The 18,591-nt window shown below is 46.6% G+C and overlaps 1 protein-coding gene across 1 annotated transcript in view; it reads right to left on the bottom strand.

Moving 5' to 3' along the window:
* The window catches only part of LOC143963333 (leucine-rich repeat serine/threonine-protein kinase 1-like), a gene marked incomplete in the record, with an annotated part of 364,270 nt that overhangs the window by 139,855 nt on the left and 205,824 nt on the right, over window positions 1-18,591 (bottom strand).

An 18,591-nucleotide genomic window follows, 5' to 3' on the forward strand; every position in this document is an offset into this window, starting at 1 on the left:
CCTGTGTCACCCTTCACATCACCCTCACAGTAGTATCCTCTTTCCCGCTTCACATCACTCCACCCCCCCCCCCCACAGTAGTGTCCTTTGTCCCCCTTTACATCACTTTCCCACACAGTAGTGTCCTCTGTCCCCCTTCAGATCACCCCCACAGTAGTGTCCTCTGCACCTTCACATCACTACCCCCCCCCACAGTAGTGTCCTCTGCACCTTCACATCACTACCCCCCCCCCCCCCACAGTAGTGTCCTCTGCCCCTTCACATCACCCCCCACCCCCAGTAGTTTCCTCTGCCTCCTCACTCCTAGGACACTCGGATTCCTCTTCTGTGCTCCTGGCCCCTCCCTCCTGTTGAGTTCCCCCACAGCAAGCAGCTTGTTTGGGGGCACCCGGGCCGAGCTGCAGCCCCGTGTGTCCATTCAAAATGCACGGTTAGACCCCGCCCACTCTTCCTCCTCACTGACTGACAGCAGCGGAAGCTAATGGCGCCTCTGCAGTAACTCAGCCAATCAGGAGGGAGACGGCCAAGACACTTGTGCACATCGCTGGACTGAGATAGGGCCCAGGTAAGTGTTAGGGGGTGCTGGGGGAGGCTGCTGCACACAGAAGGTTTTTTTTTCTCTTAATGCATAGAATGCATTAAGAGAAAGGAAAACCTTCTGCCTTTACAACCCCTTTCAGTGTGATTTGATTCTTGTGCTTCTGTCTTATGGTTCAGTAGTAATATTCCACCTCTGATGCCCACCCCCTGCCAGCCTAATCTTCTGATGTAGCGGGGGGTGTAAATAGAACCAAAGCGCTATCAGAGACCCTTATCAAGAGTTTCGGACTCTGTCTATTCACAGAAGTCATGCTGCGGCTTCTATGAACGAAACAATCTATCTAGTCAAAAAATTGATACTTTATTCAATCTTGTAAAGTTGGCAAACATCCAAGGAACAAGCTGTTTAACGCGTTTCACGTACGAAGCACTTAGGCTACTTTCACACTGAGGCTCTTTACACGCGTTTTAGCGCTAAAAATAGCGCCTGTAAGGCTTCATGCACACGAGACGCAGATGCAAACGCTGCTGGACACATGTTGAAACCGGCGTTTAGAAACGCGCGTTTTGCCGTGATTTTTACCGCGATTTAGCGGCGTTTTACCGCGTTTGCGTTTAGTTAAGCTAACATCATAGACCCTCCCCAGCTCAAAAAAACAGTATTATTAACTATTTCAGCAATTTTGTGAGACCAGAGTGAGTAGCAGCAGCTGTGAGAGCTGCAGTGTACTTGTATTTAGCGTGTCACTTGCCACGGCACCTGCCACAAGTTGTGGATTGTCCACTTGCCACGTGACTTGCCACATCACCTGCCACGTCACTTGCCACGTCACCTGCCACAAGTTTTGGATTGTCCACTTGCCACGTCACTTGCCACAAGTTGTGGATTGTCCACTTGCCACGTCACTTGCCACGTCACTTGCCACAAGTTGGGGATTGTCCACTTGCCACATCACCTGACACGTCACCTGCCACAAGTTGTGGATTGTCCACTTGCCACGTCACTTGCCACATCACCTGCCACCTCACTTGCCACGAGATGTGGATTGTCCACTTTCCACGTCATCTGCCATGCCACCTGCCACAAGCTGTGGATTGTCCACTTGTCACGTAACCAGCCACATCACCTGCCACAAGTTGTGGATTGTCCACTTGCCATGTGACTTGCCACATCACCTGCCAAGTCACTTGCCACATCACCTGCCACAAGTTGTGGATTGTTCAACTGCCACGTCACCTGCCACAAGTTGTGGATTGTCCACTTGCCACGTGACTTGCCACATCACCTGCCACGTCACTTGCCACGTCACCTGCCACAAGTTTTGGATTGTCCACTTGCCACGTCACTTGCCACAAGTTGTGGATTGTCCACTTGCCACGTGACTTGCCACATCACCTGCCACGTCACTTGCCACGTCACCTGCCACAAGTTTTGGATTGTCCACTTGCCACGTCACTTGCCACAAGTTGGGGATTGTCCACTTGCCACATCACCTGCCACGTCACCTGCCACAAGTGGATTGTCCACTTGCCACATCACCTGCCACAAGCTGTGGATTGTCCAGTTGCCACGTCACCAGCCACATCACCCTGCCACAAGTTGTGGATTGTCCACTTGCCACGTGACTTGCCACATCACCTGCCACGTCACTTGCCACATCACCTGCCACAAGTTGTGGATTTCCACTTGCCACGTGACTTGCCACATCACCTGCCACATCACTTGCCACGTCACCTGTCACAAGTTATGGATTGTCCACTTGCCACATCACTTGCCACCTGCCATGTCACTTGCCACAAGCTGTGGATTGTCCACTTGCCACGTCACCTGCCACGTCACCTGCCACAAGTTTTGGATTGTCCACTTGCCACGTCACTTGCCACGTCAGCTGCCACGTCACTTGCCACAAGATGTGGATTGTCCACTTGTCACATCACCTGCCACATCACCTGCCACGTCACCTGCCACAAGTTGGATTGTCCACTTGCCACGTCACTTTCCACGTCACCTGCCACGTCACTTGCCACGAGATGTGGATTGTCCACTTTCCACGTCATCTGCCATGCCACCTGCTACAAGCTGTGGATTGTCCACTTGCCACGTCACCAGCCACATCACCTGCCACAAGTTGTGGATTGTCCACTTGCCACATCACCTGCCACGTCACTTGCCACAAGATGTGGATTGTCCACTTTCCACGTCACCTGCCATGCCACCTGCCACAAGTTGTGGATTGTCCACTTGCCACGTCACCAGCCACATCACCTGCCACAAGTTGTGGATTGTCCACTTGCCACACCACTTTCCACGTCACCTGCCACAAGATGTGGATTGTCCACTTGCCACGTCACCAGCCACATCACCTGCCACAAGTTGTGGATTGTCCACTTGCCACGTCCCTTGCCACGTCCCCTGCCACGTCACCTGCCACAAGTGGATTGTCCACTTGCCACATCACTTGCCACATCACCTGCCACAAGCTGTGGATTGTCCACTTGCCACGTCACCAGCCACATCACCTGCCACAAGTTGTGGATTGTCCACTTGCCACGTGACTTGCCACATCACCTGCCACGTCACTTGCCACATCACCTGCCACAAGTTGTGGATTGTCTACTTGCCACATCACTTGCCACATCACCTGCCACGTCACTTGCCACAAGATGTGGATTGTCCACTTTCCACGTCACCTGCTGTTATACCTGAAGGGTTCCACATGTACTGCCACTTTAAGGCTGGCTCCACCCAGGAGTGATGCCAAGGGTCAAGGGGTATAGTAGCCATCTTGGACACATGTAAGAGCCTAATAAGATGTACTGTCCTGAGATGCATGTTGCAGTGTACACTAAGTACTGGAAATAAACTTCCATTGTTCCAGACCAGAGTCTTGTGTCTCTCACAACACAGAGGATATAACAGTGGCGACGAGGATGGGATTTACAAAGTGTCTATCAGTCTGAGAGAGAGACAAAGACATTGTGGATTGTTACCTGGATAAAAGCAATCACAGATCCCAGCAGGAAAATGTCATTGATCGGGACATTAAGTGAATTTGATGGAGAACAGACATCCTGGAGTTCCTGGGTGGAGAGACTGGAACAGTATTTCAGTGCAAATGGCATCCCAGGTGAAAGGCAAGTAGCAGTATTTCTGACAGTGGTCGGTGCTCAGACATATGACACTCTCAGGGATCTCCTTTCCCCTGTAAAACCAGCAACTAAGACATTGGCAGAGCTCCTGACACTGTTAGAGGGTCACTTCCAGCCTAAACCACTAGAGATTGCAGAAAGATTTCGTTTTTATCAGAGGCAGCAGCAGCCAGGTGAAGAAATTAAAGCTTATGTGCTCGCCCTTCGCAGACTAGCCTCTACCTGTTCTTTTGGGGAGTACCTACCTACTGCACTGAGAGATAAGTTTGTCATGGGACTGAATTGTGACTCTAGCCAAAAGAGACTGTTAACAGAGAAAGACCTTACCCTTGCAAAGGCAATTGAGATAGCTTCAATGATGGAAATGGCTGTGAAAGATACAGAAGAATTGAACTCTCAGGGCAGAAGGGAAGAGGTGAAACAAGAAGTTTTCAGAACAGCAGTCAAGCCCACAGTCACAAACTGGAAATACAGACCTCCACCAAGCCGGGGGTCAGCTTGCTACCGTTGTGGGAATACAGACCATGATCACAAAGTCTGCAGGTTTAAGGATCAGACCTGTCATAATTGTGGTAAAACAAGACATCTGAAACGAGTTTGCCGGAGCAAGAAGGTGCGAGATAAACAACCTCTGAACCCCAAGACAAAGACCTATATGGTGGGAAGATATACATCATCATCTGAGTCGGAGGATGAGGAAGTGCTCCACAGTTTAGACATACATCATATGCATTCAGCACCCTCTGCAATGACTGTAGAGGTAACCATTGAGGGAAAGAAACTAAAGATGGATGTAGACACAGGAGCAGCAGTTTCAGTTATCACTCAGAAACAATGGAGACAACTTCAGACCCGAACAACTGTCCGCCCAACGCCAATCAAACTGCAGACATACTCAAAGCAGATACTCCACCCACTGGGTTATGCAAAAGTGCAGGTATTGTACAAGGGTCAGACAAAGAGACTGCCATTATATATACTAGAGAATGGGGGACCCCCTCTCTTTGGGAGAGACTGGATTGCTCACTTTGGTATGCCAGACATCACCATAAATCCCTGTAACACTGTGACAATTCCATTAGGAGATAATGAGGGATGGGTGGTGTCCCTGAAGCAGCGGTTCCCAAAGATCTTTGATGACCAGTTGGGGAAAATAAAGCATGACTGTGTGAGACTCAAGCTGAAACCCAACGCCCAGCCTAAATTCTTCAAAGCTCGCACAGTACCTTTCGCACTCCGAGCAGGAGTGGAAGCAGAACTAAGTCGGCTGGAGGAACAAGGTGTCATCTCAAAGGTAGAGCACAGCGAGTGGGCATCACCTGTTGTACCAGTGAAGAAAGCGAATGGGGACTTACGCATTTGTGGCGATTTCCGCATGGCACTGAACTCCCAACTGGAAATAGACCAGTACCCTCTACCCAGAGTAGATGACATTTTTGCCTCTCTTGCAGGGGGTCAAAAGTTCACCAAGCTTGATCTCAAACAAGCATATTTACAGTTTGAGGTCCATCCTTCTTCCCGCAAGTTTCTGACCATCAACACCCACAAGGGACTGTATGAGTACAATCAGATGGTGTTTGGTGTAGCCTCTGCCCCAGCCATTTGGCAACGGAAGATGGATGAGATTTTGGCGGACATTCCTTTCACTCAGTGCCTGTTAGATGACATGCTCATCACGGGACGGACGGACCAGGAACACAAGCAAAATGTGGAGCTTGTGTTGGAAAGACTCCAAGAGCAGGGTGTGAAAGTGAACTTAGCAAAATGCCAATTCATGGTGCCGAAATTGGAGTTTTGTGGCCACCTTGTGGATGCAGACGGTATACACACCACAGAAGCCAAGGTTGATGCCTTAGTCAAAGCTCCTGCCCCAACCAATGTCCAACAGCTGCGATCATACCTTGGCTTGCTGAACTATTACCACAAATTTCTGCCGGATCTGGCACACACCTTGTTTCCGTTGAACAAGCTCTTGGAGAAACACTCCAGATGGGACTGGTCGGCTGCATGCCAACGCGCTTTTGAAGTCTCTAAGCGGAAGCTGTTGGCGTCACGCATGCTTGTTCACTATGACCTCCAGAAGCCTCTGACCTTGGCTTGTGATGCCTCACCCTATGGTCTGGGGGCTGTACTGTCTCACATCTTACCTGATGGGGCAGAAAAACCAGTGGCATTTGCCTCCAGGTCTTTGACAAAAGCAGAAAGCAATTACTCTCACATTGACAAAGAGGCTCTTGCGCTGATATGGGCAATTAAGAAGTTTCATCTTTACCTGTATGGTAGGGAATTCACCATACTGACAGACCATAAACCACTCCTTCAGATCTTTAGCCCTGACAAAGGCATCTCTCAGACTACTGCGGCCCGCCTCCAACGCTATGCCCTGTTCTTGGGAGCGTACCGTTATAAAATCCAGTATCGCGGTCATGATGCCAATGCTAATGCGGACGCAATGTCCCGACTGACAGGGAGGTCAATGGACTCCTCTCCACCGGTCAAGAGTTGTCGTTACACCAGCCTGTCCTTCTTGTCTTCTGGGGAGATAGCAGCCCATACAGCCAAGGATACCTTTCTGAAAACAATACTCTCCTGGGTACGGTCCGGTTGGCCTGCAACCGTCACACAGGATTATGAACCTTATTTCCGTAGGCGTATGGAATTAACTGTGGTTGGTAACTGTGTTTTATGGGGAGACCGAGTGATCATTCCACAGACCCTCCGGAGACACATTCTGGACTTGCTACATACTGGTCATCCCGGGGGCACACGTATGAAACAAAAGGCCCGAGGCTATGTGTGGTGGCCAAACTTAGACTCGGATATCACAACATATGTGAATGCTTGTGCTGGATGTGCACAAACTGCAAGAGACCCTCCTCGAGGGTGCGTCCAGCCCTGGACTTGGCCCACGGTTCCTTGGTTTCGACTACACTTGGACTTTGCAGGTCCGATCAGAGGACACACCTTCTTGATCATAGTGGACGCCCATTCAAAGTGGCCTGAGGTAATTCCTGTTACTCAGCCAACAACTAAGGCAACAGTTTCCATACTGTTACATCTCGCTGCTACATTTGGATACCCCAGAGAAATCGTCACAGACAACGGTGCCCAATTCACCAGTCAGGAGTTTCAGCGTTTCTTGACTGCCCACAACATCAAACACAAGTTGACCGCACCTTACCACCCAGCTACAAATGGTCAAGCAGAGCGGTTTGTGCAGACTTTTAAACGCTATTTCAAAGCTACAGTGGCTACAAGTAAACAGCAGTCCCTGTCACCCCAGCAGCTGGACTCCTTCCTTTCTGCTTACAGAAACACACCACATGCAACCACCGGGAAAACTCCAGCAGAACTCCTTCTGGGTCGGCAGCCATGGACTGTTTTGGACATGCTCCGCCCACAAACAGTCCAGGAACATGTACTGCAGTCCCAAGACAAGATGGTCAAACACCATGAGATCCCCCGATTCACAGCCCAACAAAAGGTATGGGCCCGATCTTATGGGACTTCCAACACCCGTTGGCTTCCTGCTGTCATTGCAGAGACTTTGGGACCCAAGATGTATAGGGTCTGCCTGGAAGATGGTTCCATTTGCAGAAGGCATGCGGACCAACTGCGCCCTCGTTTTCAACTGCATGAATCCCTGACGCCGGCTGAACCACCAGTGTTGCAAGGAACTGCTCCCAGCGGATCAGGATGCATGGGAACTGATGATTGGGGGGACTCTGATCTTTTGAACTCAGCTCCAACAGAGCCCTCCAGCCCTGGTCCGGAGGTTGGTTCACCCACTGAGCTGGGGGATCCCTTCTTGGCACCGCCAGTGCCCATTCCAGTCGACCCTGTTTCCTCTGATCCCGAGTCGATGGGTGCCCGCCCTCAACGACACTGTCGCCCTCCTGACCGGTTTCAGCTTCAAGACCGGTTACGAGACTTTCGACGGGGCCGCCGAAAGTGATCCAATGACATTGTATCCCCGCAACTGTCCCTGGAATCTTGCTCTCACATCTGGATGCAGGAAAAGTCCTGTGCATCTCCTGTGTTTGGAGGACTGTTATTGGACAGTTATTAGTTAATGTTTTGTGCCTTTTCTCGTTTTTTTTGTTTGTTTGTTTGTTTTGTTTTTTTAGGGATGGATGGAAGGTGTTATACCTGAAGGGTTCCACATGTACTGCCACTTTAAGGCTGGCTCCACCCAGGAGTGATGCCAAGGGTCAAGGGGTATAGTAGCCATCTTGGACACATGTAAGAGCCTAATAAGATGTACTGTCCTGAGATGCATGTTGCAGTGTACACTGAGTACTGGAAATAAACTTCCATTGTTCCAGACCAGAGTCTTGTGTCTCTCACAACACAGAGGATATAACACCTGCCATGCCACCTGCCACAAGTTGTGGATTGTCCACTTGCCACGTCACCAGCCACATCACCTGCCACAAGTTGTGGATTGTCCACTTGCCACACCACTTTCCACGTCACCTGCCATGTCACCTGCCACAAGGTGTGGACTGTCCACTTGCCACGTCCCCTGCCACATCACCTGCCACAAGTGGATTGTCCACTTGCCACATCACTTACCACATCACCTGCCACAAGTTGTGGATTGTCCACTTGCCACGTCACCTGACACAAGTTGTGGATTGTCCACTCGCCACGTCACTTGCCACATCCCCTGCCACAAGTGGATTGTCCACTTGCCATGTCACTTGCCACGTCCCCTGCCACAAGTGGATTGTCCACTTGCCACGTCACCTGCCACAAGTTATGGATTGTCCACTTGCCACGTCACATGCCAGTCACCTGCCACAAGTTGTTGATTTTCCACTTGCCACGTCACCTGCCAGGTCACTTGCCGCGTCACCTGCCAGGTCACTTGCCACGTCACCTGCCACAAGTTGTGGATTGCCCACTTTCCACGTCACTTGCCACTTCACCTGCCACGTCACTTGCCACACGTTGTGGATTGTCCACTTGCCACATCACTTGCCACCTGCCATGTCACTTGCCACAAGTTGTGGATTGTCCACTTGCCACGTCACTTGCCACCTGCCATGTCACTTGCCACAAGTTGTGGATTGTCCACTTGCAATTGCAATTGTTAAAAATATTTTTCTAATGGTTTTTCATCATTTGCAATCAATTTTGAGATTTTTAATGTAAAAAAAAAGGTCACCTTTAAAAACGCATATAAACGCAAACGCGGCTAAACGCGGTAGCGGCGTTTTACCGCGTTTTGCGTCTGAAACGTGGAAATTTTTGCTTCTGAACGCATTTTTTTGCTTCTGGAAAAACGAGATTAAACGCAACTGCATAAAAACGGAAAAAAACGAGACTGTGTGCATGGACACATAGGATAACATTGAATGAGTTCAGAGGCAGTTGAAAAAACTGTCCAACTGCATCTGAACGCGCGTTTAACTGCGTCTCGTGTGCATGAGGCCTAAAGCGTCTCTCCTGCCACTCCAGTGCAAAAGTCCACGCTTGCAGGACGTTAAAAAAAAAAAAAAATGCAAGCAGCATCTTTGGAGCGCTTTAGGAGCCGCTCCTAAAGCACCCCTGCCCATTGAAATCAAGGGGCAGTACCGCCGAAGCGCCTGCAAAGCGTTTCGGCTGCTGCGCTTTGCGGACGCTATTAACCCCTTCATCAGCTGCTAGTGGGGGTTAAAAGCGCCCCGCTATAGGCCGAAAATCGCCGCTAAAAATAGTGTCTCTTTACCACCGACACCCCCTCCACAGTGTGAAAGTGCCCGTACACATAACTCTGCACACCTGAAGATACCACTTCTTAAATACAAATACCATCCTGCTTAAATACTGGTAGTCTACTGCTTAAATACTAATAATAAACTGTTTGTAGTACTTAGTATTTAAAGAGTAACTCCACTTTTGTTGAGACAAAACATCCCCCCCTGGGTGATCTGTGTACATTGCAGGTATTTTAATAAACTTTGCTTCAGATTCCTTCCTTTTGTTATTCTAAATGAACAGCTGTTTGTTTCCATGTGAATCTGCATGGGAGTGGTTTTATAATCATCAGTCAGCTGCTGCCCCTGCAGGGCTCTAATGAGGAAAGTGGTAGGATCTGCAGTCCTTTAAGGGTCCTTTCACAAGGGCTTTCCAATCAGGTGTGCCTGTCAGTTTTTCAGGAGGACCTGATCGGACCTTGCAGTTTCCTCTATGGAGTGCCAGATTTCAGTGGACACATGTCAGCTGACACCCGCCGCCATACGATCCGATCCTTCCTACAAAATCCAGGCGAATGGTGGTTCTACTTTTCACGGACAGGCAGTCTGCTTCCACCCGATTTCTCCATTTTTTTTAAATAGTTTTTACTAGTAATGGCGGCGATCTGTGATTTTCTGCGGGACTGCGACATTGCGGCAGACAAATCTAACTGCAAATTACACTTTGTGGGGACCAGTGACATGATTACATTGATCAGTGCTATAAAAATGACACTGGCAGGGAAGGGGTTTAACACTAAGGGGCGATCAAGGGGTTAAGTGTGTTCCCTAGGTGTGTTCTAACTGTAGGGGGGGGGGGGGGCTGCCAGGGACATGACAGAGATCACTGTTCACGATTCACTTCTGGGAACAGAATATCTCTGGCATGTCCCCTGTCAGAACAGGGATTTGCCTTGTTTTCACTGGCAGATCCCCGTTCTGCCTCTATACTAGGCGATCGTGGGTCACCGGTTAACATCGAGTCCACTTGACCCGTGGACACGCTCCCGCAGTGTACACTGGAACCGAGAATGATTTGTGCAGTGCTGCAAACCTGCCGCAGTATATCTGCGTGAGTTGGTCGGGAAGTGGTTAATAACATTCAATTACTATATGACTTGGGTCGCAATTGTATAACCGCTTAAGGACTGCCTCCTGCACATATACGTTGGCAGACGGGCATGGTGGGGCACAGTCACGTACCTGTACGTGGCTCTTTAAGTGCCCAGCCGTGGGTCGGGAACCGACCCGGTCCTGAGCTCCGTGACCGTGTCCCGCGATCGAGTCACAGAGCTGAAGAACGAGGAGAGGTAAGTGTAAACAAATCTCTCCCCGTGCTTCCTACTGAGCCTGTCACTGATTGTCTGTTCCCTGTTATAGGGAAAGACGATCAGTGACGTCAGACGCCAAACCACGCCCCCTACAGTTAAAAAACACACACACTTAACCCCTCCCCGCCCCCTAGTGGTTAACGCCTTCAAATGCCAGTGTCATTTACACAGGAATCAGTGCATTCAAATAGCACTGATTGCTGTATAAATGACAATGGTCCCAAAAATGTGTCAAAAATGTCCGATACGTCCGCCATCACAATAAAAATCGCTGATCACCGCCATTACTGATGGAGAAAATAAATCATTACACACCAAACCGCAGTCTTCGATCAGCCAACAAAAACCTCCTCCTCGTGCCCAAAGCCCGGTATAAATCCAAGGGTGATCGGAGATTCGCTGTCCAAGGGCCTCGGCTATGGAATGCTCTACCAATCAACATCCGCCTGGAAGAAAATCACCTGGCTTTTAGGAAAAGACTCAAGACCTTCCTCTTTTAGCAGATGATCAAAGCTCGCCACAGCGCCTAGAGGCGATTCAGTTCGCATTGTGCGCTATATAAGTATTTCATTCATTCATTCATTCATTACTAGTAAAAAAAAAAAATATTAATAAAAATGCTATAAAACTATCCCCTAGTTTGTAAACGCTATAACTTTTGCGCAAACCAATCAATAATCGCTAATTGTGATTTTTTTAACCAAAAATATGTAGAAGAATACGTATCGGCCTAAACTGAGGAAAAAAAAATATTTTTTTATATATTTTTTGGGGATATTTATTATAGCAAAAAGTAAAAAATATTGCATTTTTTTCAAAATTGACGCTCTATTTTCGATAATAGCGCAAAAAAAAAAAAACGCAGAGGTGATCAAATACCACCAAAAGAAAGCTCTATTTGTGGGAAAAAAAGGATGTCAATTTTGTTTGGGAGCCATGTCGCACGACTGCGCAATTGTCAGTTAAAGCGACGCAGTGCCGAATCGCAAAAAGGGGCCTGGTCCTTTGGCTGCAAATTGGTCCGGGGCTTAAGTGGTTAAGCTATATTACTTTTTTTCTTTTTTTTTGGAGTTATCCTTTAAGCTACAGGTGTGCAGGGTTATGAGTAAGCGCTTTGTGCATGAAACGCGTTAATCAGCCTGTCCCTTGGTTGTTTTCCAGGTTTTTAACTTTACAAGATTGAATAAAATATCCGATTTTCCACTACAATCGGTGTGCGGTGATCCACTTGCATTTGAATTTCTATCCAGGAGAACAGGACCTGCACCTGCTGCGTTGATTCAGGTCTGAGGAGGAAAGTTGACCTGGGCCCGTGTTGTTACAGCTTTGTCTATGAATGGAGGATGGGTGGATAAGTGAAAGGTCCACCCCTTCCCCTCCATTCATAAATCCTGTTTTATTCATAGAAGCTGTAGTATGACTTCTATGAATGAAGCGGATGGATGAAAAAGGGAAGGCATACGGCACGCCGGATGAGTGTCTGACAGTTCCTCCTTTCTATTAACCCCCGCCACACCGGAAGATTACAAAGGATGAGGTAAGACAGAAGCACGAGGAGCACATCACACTGGCACCGCTCTGCATTACCGCCATTTTAGCGGTGCTTTTCGGCTGCTAGTGGGGCACTTTTAACCCCCGCTAGCGTCCGAAGTAAGGGTTAAATGCGCCATAAAAAATATGAAAATTATTGCAAATTTCTCAAATAAATATAAGGATAAGGGGGAGAGGAAAGAAACCAAACACCCCCAAATTAACTTACATATCAGCTCCAAAATTGGTCATGGAAAACTGGAAAAAAATCTGTTTTCCATGACCAATTTTGGAGCTGATATGTAAGTTAATTTGGGGGTGTTTGGTTTCTTTCCTCTCCACTTATCCTTATTATATTTGAGTAATTTGGAATATTTTTCATATTTTTTTTTTGTAGCTGTGCATTCTGCATTTGCTTCTGAAGAAGTGGAACTATATGCACGAAACGCGTCAAGATTTGAATGCAGTTTTATTAATTATGCATTTATATCATATCTCGCATATGGATTTCACCCACCACGTGCAACAATGACATTTTGATTTTTTAATTGTTGTCAACTATATGCACATCAGCTCGTCATATTTGTAATGCATTACGTTTTAACGTGCAATTGATAAAAAAACGTATGTAATATTATCTATTAATTTTCATTTGTGTAAACAAACATCTCATTTAAAGTCCCAACCCCCCCCCCCCCCTTTTTTTTTAAATCAATTAACAGGGATGGAGGCGTATGCTCGGTTTTGACCATATGCCTCATTCAAAGTCCCAAAACAATCCCCTTTTTATATACTATTTTTAGCCCTTTAGCGCCTAAAAAAAAAATGCCACAGTGTGAAAGGGGTCTAAAGGCAAGTCAAGTCTGCTGTGCTTATTTCCTACTTTTTTATTGCAGTCCCAAGGGGGCTAACAAGCTACCTGTGTGATAGGATTGGCAAGTGAAAGGTTCTCTTTATACAACATTGTATTAGACCTCTAAATTCTACCCTGCCCTCCGCTCTATCCAATCAAACACAGGGCTGTAAAAGTCACCCAGATCACTTTCACGCGAAAGCCGGGAGCTTGCTGAAAAAAAAAAAAAACAGTAACCAAGCTCGCGCCCAGGAGCTTGTTTTAACCCCTTAACTGCTTCCCGGGCGCCTCGCGCAGATATACAGCGACAGAAGGGCACGTACGGGCAGATTAACGTACCTGTGCATTGCCCTTTCAGAGGCGGCTTGCAGGTGCGGCGGGAGCTCCATGACTGTGATCACCGGCACCCGATGTCCGTGGGCATAAACCTGATCGTCTCACGGTGAGGAAGAACGGAGACAAAAAACAAGCATCTCCCCGTTCTGCCTAGTGACAGTGTCACTGATCAGCACTCCCTGCAATTGGTAGCAGTGATCAGTGACGTGTCACACACAGCCCCTCCCCCCCACATTTATAAACTCCCTAGGACACACTTAACCCCTACAGCTCCACCTAGTGGTTAACACCTTTACTGCCAGTGACATTTTTACACTAATCAATGCTATTTTTTAGCATTGATCGCTGTATTGATGCCAATGGTCCCAAAAAAAGTGTCAAAAAATGTTCGATGTGTCCACCATGTTGCAGTCATGATAAAAATCGCCACCATTACTAGTAAAAAAAAACTTTTGCACAAACCAATCAATAAAAGCTTATTGCGTTTTTTTTTTTTTTTTTACCAAAAATATGTAGAAGAATGCGTATATGGGATTGTATGATTTTTTTTTTTTTTTTTTTTTTTGTGGTTGAACTGGATGGACTTGTGTGTTTTCTCAACCTGACTAACTATGTAACTATTTATCTGAGAAAAATAAATGTTTTTTATAGATTTTTTTTGGGGGGGGATATTATAGCAAATGTGTTTTTTTTCAAAATTGTCGCTATTTTTTTGTTTATAGTGCAAAAAATAAAAAACGCAGATGTGATCAAATACCACCAAAAGAAAGCTCTATTTGTGGGGAAAAAAAGGACGTCAATTTTGTTTGGGAGCTACGTCGCACGACCGCACAATTGTCAGTTAAAGTGATGCAGTGCCGAATCACAAAAAGTGCTCTGGTCAGGAAGGGGGGGGGGGGGGGGGTAAATTGTTCCGGGGCTGAAGTGGTTAAATGCCAGGACATTTATAAACCTACCTTGGTGGACCAAGGGGGTTAAAAGAAAGTGAAACCATGTCAGGTATAAAAAGAGTTAGAATTAATACAAGTGATAAAGATAAGAAGGTGGACCGCAAGGGTCAAGAAAAATTTCCGAATTTTGGATTGATGTGAACATATTACCAACAACACGCGAGGTCGTTAAAGTTTGAACATGGATGTCATTTTGCCAGCACTGCTGTACAATTTTACCTCTTTATTAGCAACAAGTATGCCCTTTAAATGCCACGAGTCGTGTATGGGAATAATTGGCGTGGTGAATCCCTTCATCTTTGACAGGAGGATTCCGCTAGTTTCAGGTCCCCTGTGGTTTTCAATCCTTTCATCACAGGAAAGCCAGAAAATATCGATTTAATGGCGTGTTATCAGTGAAAGCTGTTTTTTCCTATCCCTGCTGCCCTTTTTTTTTTGTTATCTTTAAAAAAGCTGGGAAATGTTTGCATGTCATGTAGGTTCAACACAAAGGATTTCCTGACTTTGATAAATGTACCCCATTATATCTGTCACCTGTGTCTTGGCTGTTTGACATCCATTCACCATTTCTTTGTTTTTTTTTTAAACTTTAAAGACAACGTTTTGTTCTTCAGAGTTAAAGGATAATTGCGCTCAAAAAACTCCCTATTCTCATGGAAAAAAATAATGTAGGAAGCGTTTGCATATATGTGGCTTCATGGAAGTGGACCTTTTTCTATGGGGCCGCATCTACACCAATAACATTATAACCACCCACTTGATATTCAGCAGGCCCCTCTTTTGCTGCCAAAGCCGCCCTGACCCCTCAAGGCATGGACTCCACTAGACCCGAGCATCACACTGCCTCCGCCGGATTGCCTTCCTCTAAGCCCTTGTACACACGGTCGGAGATTCCGACGGAATGTGTCCTATTGGACCGGTTTGTTGGATAATCCGACTGTGTGTGGTATGGATCGGACTGATTCCGTCCGAATATCCGTCTGACCCAATTTTCCAACTTGTTGGAAATATTTTCCGACAAACTGGTCCGATAGGACATACTCCGATCATGTGTAGAGAATTTTGATCGGACAAAGTGCCACGCATGCTCAGATCAAATTCCTACATCAAAGCTATTGGCTACTAGCCTGAACGTAGTTCCATCGTAACGAAATAACGTCATCACGTTCTGAATGATCGGATTTTTCGACAACTTTGTCCGACCGTGTGTATGCAACAGTTTCGGACAAGATCCGACGGATTTGGTTGTCGAAATCTCCGACCGTGTGTACAGGGGCTTATAGTGCATCCCGGCGCCATCTCATCCCCAGGTTACATAGTAGGTGAGGTTGAAAAAAGACACAAGTCCATCAAGTCTAACCTATGTGTGTGATTATATGTCATTATTACATTGTATATCCCTGTATGTTGCAGTCGTTCAGGTGCTTATCTAATCAATTCTTGAAACTATCGATGCCCCCCGCTGAGACCACCGCCTGTGGAAGGGAATTCCACATCCTTGCCACTCTTACAGTAAAGAATCCTCTACGTAGTTTAAGGTTGAACCTCTTTTCTTCTAATTTTAATGAGTGGTCACGTGTCTTGTTAAACTCCCTTCCGTGAAAAAGTTTTCTCCCTATTGTGGGGTCACCAGTACGGTATTTGTATATTGATATCATATCCCCTCTCAGTATCTCTTCTCCAGAGAGAATAAGTTCAGAGCTCCCAACCTTTCCTCATAACTAATATCCTCCAGACCCTCTATTAGCTTTGTTGCCCTTCTTTGTACTCGCTCCATTTCCAGTACATCCTTCCTGAGGACTGGTGCACAGAACTGGACAGCATACTCCAGGTGCGGCCAGACCAGAGTCTTGTAGAGTGGGAGAATTATTGTTTTATCTCTGGAGTTGATCCAATTTTTAATGCCAATATTCTGTTTGCTTTGCTTGCAGCACCTTGACATTGCTGAGCCTATCATCTACTAGGACCCCCAGGTCCTTTTCCATCCTAAATTTCCCCAGAGGTTCTCCCCCCAGTGTAAAGATTGCCTTACATTTTTGCCACCCAAATGCATTATTTAACATTTTTCTACAATAAGCCTCATTTGCCATGTAGTTGCCCACCCCATTAATTTGTTCACATCTTTTTGCAAGATTTCCACATCCTGCTTATTGCCCTGCTTAGCTTAGTATCGTCCGCAAATACAGAGATTGAACTGTTTACCCCATCCTCCAGGTTGTTTAGGAACAAATTAAATAGGATTGGTCCCAGCACAGAACCCTGGGGGACCCCACTACCCACCCCTGACCATTCCGAGTATTCCCCATTTATCACCACCCTCTGAACTCGCCCTTGTAGCCATTTTTCAATCCATGTACTCACCCTATGGTCCATGCCAATGGATATTATTTTGTACAGTAAATGTTTATGGGGTACTGTGTCAAATGCTTTTTCAAAATCCAGATCCATCTACGGGCCTTCCTTTATCTAGATGGAAACTCACCTCCTCATAGAAGGTTAGTAGATTGGTTTGGCAAGAACGATTCTTCATGAATCCATGCTGATTACTACTAATGATATTGTTCTCGTTACTAAAATCTTGTATATGGTCCCTTATTTTCCCTTCCAAGTGCTTGCATACTATTGATGTTAGGCTAACTGGTCTGTAATTCCCAGGGATTTGGGCCCTTTTTAAATATTGGTGCTACACTGGATTTTCTCTAATCACCTAGTACCATTCCAGTCAGTAAACGGTCTGTAACAATTAGGAACAATTGTCTGGCAATTACTTGACTGAGTTCCCTAAGTACCCTCAGGTGCAAGCCATCTGGTCCCGGTGATTTATTAATATTAAGTTTCCCAAGTCTCATTTTAATTCTGTCCTCTGTTAGCCATGGAGGTGCTTCCTGTGATGTGTCTTGAGGATAAACACTGCAGTTTTGGTTACTGAAGCCCCCCGATTCCCTCGTGAAGACTGAGGAGAAGAATAAATTCAATACCTTCGCCATCTCCCCATCTTTTGTAACCAGATGTCCTTCCTCATTCTTTATTGGGCCAATATAGTCTGTTTCAACTGCCTAGAAAGGACTATAAACGACCCTGTGTACATGTACTGATAAGATATCACAGAGGAGAGTTCAGGGGAAGCTGAAAAAAACGCCCAACTGCCCCTTAAACATCCATTTACCAGCAACAGTCTGCATGAAGCCTCAACATTAAGAAGGGGGTCTGGTGCTAGAAATATTGATCTCTGCCCGGCGTGTGTGGCGATATGTAACATGTGTATCGCAATTTTTTTTTTTTTGGGGGGGGGGGGGGATTTTATGTGCTTGGGTGGAATTTACATTTTTTACAATTAAAAAACTTTTTTTTCTTTCTCGGCACTTAGGGGACAAAAAGCCACCTATGTGATGATTTTCTCTTTAATAAGACACCCCGTTTGTCTCCTCTGAATGTAATGCAGTGCACATTGCACTGCATTACATTCTTCCAACTGTCAACGGGGACCCGGAAGTGACGTCATACATGTCTCTTCTGGGTCAGCTCCCACTATGCTGGTCCCAGGCCCGCAGATGGGCAAGTGGAGCCCGGGATACATATTGCACGGGGGGTGAGGGCATGGTGGAGCTGGGGAGGCATTGGAAGCATTCAGGCAGTAGCCCAGGCGCCAGGACACAATAGCTTGTTGTCCATGGCAACCTGGCACCTGGAATTTGTTGAGCCCTGGATTATGATATGTTTCTTTATGGATTACACAAGTGTGGTGTAGTATAATACTCAGAATATATGGCTTCCTGGCTTTGCACTAAGCACATGGTTGGAGCAGATGCCTTCCTTGTTCTAAGTTCAGGACAGTAAATGCAAACAAAACAAAGTTTACACGGACCTGTGTGTATAAAAATTGTCAAATCATTGGGAAAAGGGCCAAATAGGAGATTATATTTGCAAAGCTGTGTTGTTGTGCCCCGGATACCCTAAAACTGCTCACCTGCTTCTTTTTGGGTAACTGCAGCAAAAGAACCACTCTCAGAGACAAAGCAATCCAGTTATAAAAACCTTGCCCAATCACTACTGTTTTCTCTAAAACATGATAGCACTGCTGTCTGTGGCCAATGTAAACTGGTTGTAAACCTCTGAAATTAAAAATGATTAAAGGATATCCTTCTATAGTGGCTACTTTTCTCTATCCAAAGACTTCTGTC

This window comes from Lithobates pipiens, unplaced genomic scaffold (assembly GCF_037356315.1).
Source record: "Lithobates pipiens isolate NorthernLeopardFrog02 unplaced genomic scaffold, aLitPip1_a1.2 Scaffold_8, whole genome shotgun sequence".
In the NCBI taxonomy this organism is placed as follows: Eukaryota; Metazoa; Chordata; class Amphibia; order Anura; family Ranidae; genus Lithobates; species Lithobates pipiens.